This window comes from Schistocerca gregaria, chromosome 1 (genome assembly GCF_023897955.1).
Source record: "Schistocerca gregaria isolate iqSchGreg1 chromosome 1, iqSchGreg1.2, whole genome shotgun sequence".
NCBI lineage: Eukaryota > Metazoa > Arthropoda > Insecta > Orthoptera > Acrididae > Schistocerca > Schistocerca gregaria.
The window spans coordinates 1,057,438,036-1,057,444,035 of NC_064920.1; the positions used below are offsets into that span (position 1 = coordinate 1,057,438,036).

At 38.6% G+C, this 6,000-nt stretch overlaps 1 protein-coding gene across 1 annotated transcript in view; it reads right to left on the bottom strand.

Annotated features, from left to right (window-relative positions):
- LOC126281081 (serine/threonine-protein phosphatase 6 regulatory ankyrin repeat subunit B-like) overlaps nucleotides 1-2,505 on the bottom strand; it is a 243,704-nt gene extending 241,199 nt beyond the window's left edge. Inside the window, exon 1 of the mRNA XM_049979814.1 lies at nucleotides 2,457-2,505. The gene's annotated coding sequence lies outside the window, so the exon portion shown is untranslated. The remainder of the gene's footprint in view (nucleotides 1-2,456) is intronic.
- Between the last annotated feature and the right edge of the window lie 3,495 nt (nucleotides 2,506-6,000).

Consider the following 6,000-nt stretch of genomic DNA (forward strand, 5'->3'; position numbering starts at 1 on the left):
TGAGTGTGAATTTATGTTCAGGGACACAACATTTACACAAAGTAAAAACAAAATTGGGCCCAGAATTGAGCCTCTTGGATTGCCTTGTGACATAATCATCAATTCAGGGAAGGAATTTCCCTTACTTGACAATATAACTACCCTTTGTTTTCTGTTCATGAGGTATGACCTAAACCACTTTAAAACACAACCCCCAATTCTGTGTCTTTCCATTTTATACAGGAGCAAGTGATGGTTTACACTATCAAATGCTTTTGTGAGGTCACAGAATAATCCTGCAACTTTTCTCATCTTGTTTAATGTGAAACTGATTTTTTTCACAAACTCATTAATGGCCTCTATTATACTCATCTTTTTGAAGGCCATATTGATTATCTGAAATTAAGTTTGATTTCCCAACAAATTTTTTAATTTGTGTTACCACCACTTTTTCAAATATTTTTGAAAAAATCGGGAGAACAGCTATCTTGAGCGTTTTTTAAACAAAGGTTTTACCTCCACATACTTTAGGACACCCAGAAAGTGGCATTCTTCAAGTGATTTATTAATTATTGAACATTCCTGGAAGCTGCTTTAATTACTTTGGTGGGAATGCCATCCCACTCAGCAGAATTTTTGTTCTTTAGTTGTAGTATAGTTTTCTCTACATCTTTAACTGAAATTTCTCAAATTTGTTAAAGTATGCCTCTGCCCTGTGTCTTAAATGTACTTTTTCTGCATAATCTTGTACATTTACATTTGATTTAGATGCATTTATTAAAAAAATTTGAATGACTCTGACATCTAACGAAAGTTTCTTACAATTTTACTCCCCACCTTAATTTTTGAAATATCTTTGCTGTCAGTTCTAATGCCCAGTTATGATATTACGATGGCCATGCTGCCTTTGATTTGTTTCCATGAGCAGAGATGTTTTTATTATTAACATTTTCTTTTGCTGCTTTCACTCTGCTTTTAAATATGTTTTTATACTGTTTAACATAGTTAATGGAAACAGGGTCTTTGTTGTATTTCAGTTCCTTGTGCAGTTGTCTTTTTTTCACTGGACATTTTTATTCCAGCAGTGAGCCATTTTAGCTTATTAAACACTTTTGTCTGGCACACTCTAAGTGGAAATATTTCATTAAATACATGTAAAAAAAATTTCAAAAAATATGTGGAAGTGTACAGAGATTGGAATCTCGTCTTTGAGTTTCCGCTCCATATCTTCTAATTTAGAGAAGAACAATTTTACGTTTTTAACAGTAAAATGTCTTTTGTTGCAAGTTTTTCTCATACTTTGCTCATTTGTATTTGTCATTTCAGTAAACAAAGCAGAATAGTCCGAAGGTCCTAAATTACACATAGCTTTCTTGCATCATTAAATTTATAATTTGTTAGAATATTATCAATGCAGGTTTCTGTATTCTCATTTTTTCTTGTGAATTCTGTGAAGTTCGCCTTGACTCAAATTTTTGGATTAAGTCCATAAACTGTATTGAGACACTGGTTTCACTTGATAAATTTATGTTGAAATCAGTGGCTATTGAAACCCTTTTCTTTTTGTCATTACTGACTTTCTGTAAAAGACCCATTAACTTTGGCTAAAACATATTTGTTACTACATCTGGAATACTGTACACTGATATAATGACAATATTTTGTTTTTCTATTTCAACTGAGGAGCTTTCAAATGCACATATGTTTTTGCCAACTAATAGAATCTATCTGGAGAACCATGGTTTATGAAGAGGTATTATTTCAAAAAGCTTCAACTTTCTAAGATTCTCACTTAGTTCAACCTTGTGAATCTGAAGCAAATCAGTCATCTCCTCCCAGCACTTTACCATGGTAGGTGGCCTGTCATCAGAATGGTTAGAAGCATCATCAATAATACGCCTTAGGTTCTCTGTGATTTACCTCGCTCTGAATGCAAGTGCCAGAACGTCTCTTTAAAAAGCAAGAGATCAATTTGTTAATGGAGCTTATTCTCTCTCTCTGACGGCTTTGCTGTACAAAGGCCTGGAAAAGCAAACTGGCTTGATCCTCCAGAAAAGTTAAGGGCTTTTTATTATTGCGTCATTTTACTTATTACATGGAATTAATTCTGGAGCTGTGAACACTTTGACCACTCATTTGTTTGTGATGCGCGGAATTTTTTTAAAAAGAAAAGAACAGCTGTGTTCGTCACTGAAGACCGCGGAGTATATTTTATGCTCCATGCTGAAGACCCAAGACCATTCATTCCACAAATATACGTATTACATACATATGAATTAATATACCGTATGTTTCATAACATAACGAAATTTTCTGGTTTGCCTTAAAACGTAAAACTTTTCGTCCTGGTTTCGATAATTTTATACAGTAAACATGCTCCCAATAACAGCAGCTAGTAAAGTGAACGTTATGACCCAGATACGCCAATATATCTATCGGAGAGCTAGTAATCACTGCATACCTGCCGCAGTACTCACCAGATGTCGTTGTCTGTCCTGTGGCGCCAGCGGTGTGCGAGGCAGGACGTAAACTGACCTTCACAACGTGAGAATCGTTTTCATATAGGAGTTCTTCCGTGACTTCGCGTGGTGTAATTTGAGTTGCAAGCGTTGCTGTAATCCACGCGGTACGTCGATACAGACTTGTCTTATCTTTAGATACATCGCCGAAAGCACTGAATATCAGTAACCCGTTGATCGTGAAAACTCTAATCACGCGCAACACTTCCGGAAATATCATGAAGCAGAAAGATCCATTGTATAAAAATTAATGTAGTTGCCACAATTCCTGTTATTATTGTCTGAATGGAAAGTAGGTGCCCAAGCATATAAGACTGCATACTCTTTATTAATATTAGAAGTGACGAAGAGAAGGAACCAGGTGTCGCACTGTTAAAGCTATTGTTGAAGGAGCAACCATCCCACCATTCGTCTGAGGCGATTTAGCAAAAACTATCACATTGTCCGGAGGAGGAAATGAGCCTTGCTACTCCCAAATGCAAGTATGTAAGTCCACTGCATCCTCTCTCGGCCACGTGGCTTCGAGCTGCAGTCGAAAATATTTTTGCAACGGAAGAACGCGTTTCCTGAAGATAATGAAATCTATTGGCTATTCATTCTTGCTTCAGAAATTTGTGACAAATACTTGTTCTATACTTATGCTACATTTCAAGGTTACAGAATGTAGTCTGACAAAGGAGATTACGAAGGAAAAAATATGTTAACAGTGATCTCTCTCTCTCTCTCTCTCTCTCTCTCTCTCTCTCTCTCTCTCTCTCTTTCACGCAGCCTCCTTTATGTAGGAGTGGACTGCAAAAAGTAAGTTGCACATTATTATGGCAGTCCAAGTAATTTTTAATGAATGCTGCCCTAAACGTCATAGTGAAGCAGATGCATGACACTATTTTTCAACGTAGTCACTAAATACAGTATCTGTAAGCAACGCCCGGAACGTTCTACCAACCGTTCAATAACTCAACGAAAGAAATCCGCTCCTTCATCATGGGGGCATTCGAGAACTGCTGTGTGAACATTCTGATCGTCAAAAAATATCTTTCTCCACGTATTTCCTTGCCGCTTGCCCTAAAGATAGAAATTTCATAGTGTAAAATCTGGGCTTCCCGATCAGCATCACAGATGTCTGTGTTGCTTCAGCCATACAGTTATCATCATTTCGCTATGGATGGACGCGACATTGCATTATGGTCCATATATCGCCAGATTTCACGCTGAATAGATGTGGAATTTAAATTTTTTGCTCAGAAGAATCGTAGTTGCCCGCGTACTTTCTAGTACCTTTCCAGCAGTGGCGTAGCTAGGTAGGTTGGTTGACACCTAGGGCGAAGTTTTATTTATAAACTTTCTAAGGCCCCAAACAAAGTCACACATGATAAACTGTTGCACAGAATGAGAGAATGGTTTGGATAGGATACAAACAGTGCATTACCATTAAGTTCACACATTCGTGCTTGAGCTCCAGTACGCACATCAGCCAGTACGTTGTAAGAATAACTTGGTTTACACGCTATTTTAGCGGTAAAATGCCCGAATGCATGAACAAAGCTCAGGCCCAGTCGATAAACTCTCTAGTTGCCCTCCAGCATCCCCCAGGAATAAAGCAACGAGAAAACCAAGTTTTAGCAACACGTGTGGAATTTAGCAAGTTTCGTCATGGAGCTGGTACCCAGTACCCGCACCGCAGCACAACTGTCGCTGCAGAAAACCGGGAACATGAACTTTCTTCTGACAATGTGTCGCCATTCTTGGAGTGCGACGGTCTTAGCATGGGACATGTTAATCTACTTTCTGAAGTTCCTACATGTCATTTACTGCTCGATGTGAGCAGCAGTCTATTGCAGTGAACTTTCCAGTTAAGTCTTGAAAAGCTCGCTGTTAAACAAGAGAAATTCCAGTTGGGAATATACGCAAGAAAAATTTAAGTTTGGAATTGCCCATAAAAACCATAAAAAATTATTCAAGATAGAGAAATTTTTAGCACTTCTTAGTCAGTGTGGGGAAATACTGCTCCAGATAGTACGTGTATACGTTTTAGACAATAAGTCAGATCGATTGGTTATTTATGCTCGAGATATGTGGAGTAAGGTGAGCTATGGTGACGAAGCGGGTAAGACGAACGCGGTATTTCTTCAACACTTCCATAGATGCACTTGTCGAAGCGGTTTCTGAGACCCAGGCGATGAGTAACGAAGTTCGCCGAAAGGCATGTCGGCACAGTCGGTTCTGCAAGCAGCAGCAACAAAGGTGTGTCTTGTTTACGTGCGTTTGCAATTTTTGGACTTCGCAGTATAATGAATTTCTCAACTTTGGTAATCTGTTTCTGCTCATCCGTAAACTATTCTCAATATACAACTCGTAACTTAACGAACAAAGTATGGTGTAGGTTGCTAACGATAAATTAGGGTAAAAATTAACATTTGAGACACAAAATGGTGGGGTAAGATGACGAGTGGCAGAGTGTGTAAGGTGACAAGAAGCTTGCTAGTTCGTCATCTTATCCGAATTATTTTGTAGTAGCCATTTTGTCTTAATAGCTTTTGCTATTTATTTAAGAATTGCTTTTCAAACTGAATTTTAGTTGCAGTTATTATCTTTTTATTTTAAATCCAAATGTATGGTTGTTCCTCTATTAATGCTTTAGGTTTCTTCTTCTTCTGTTTTGTTAGGACCCATCAGGATCACGTGTGGCTTGTTTTGCACGTCTTCTTTCTTCCCAATACCTCTTCGTTCTTTCGCTTCTTCTGTTTGTTTCTTCTTCTGTTAAGACAACTTTGATTTTGGTGTCCAGGCACCTGTGACCATCCATCAACCCTTTATACTTCTCCATGTCCTGTGCTATTGCCTGCAGATTCGTTTCTTTTATTCCTACAGCCTTCCAGTCATCTCTGACTTCCTTCACCCAGCTGTTTCCCGTACAACATGTTGTATTCCATATCTTCTTAGTCAATCTCTCCTCGCCCATCCTCATGATGTGCCCAACAAATCGTAACCCCCTCCTCCGTATCTCGTTCGATATGGGTTCAATATTTTCATACAGTTCCTGTCATGTTCTGTGTATGCAGATATCCCCATGTTTTCTCGTGCTCCATATGTCTCTCAGAACTTTCCGCTTATCCTTCTCTAGCTGTATACAAGCTCTCTTGCCGAGTTTGATCGTTTCTGTTGCATACAGAGCAGCATTTCTTGCAGTTGCTGTGTAATGTCGCAATTTGGCATTCCGTGACATTTTTCTTGCCATATGTTGTTTTCACCGCATACCACAGCTTCTGCAAAAGCTGAGCCCTGTCTATTGCGCTACTGTTACTCTGTATGCCACCAGTTAGTTATCTTCTCCCCCAAATAGCGAAAACTGTTGACTTTCTCAACCACTTATCCATCTATCTTCCAGTCAGACTCAGTGTTCTATGTCTTGGTCTTCTTACATGCAATCTTCAGTCCGACCTTTATGCAGTTTCGGCTAGAGTTTTTAGTGCTGTCTTTGCCTTTTCTTCTGTCTCATTTAAGA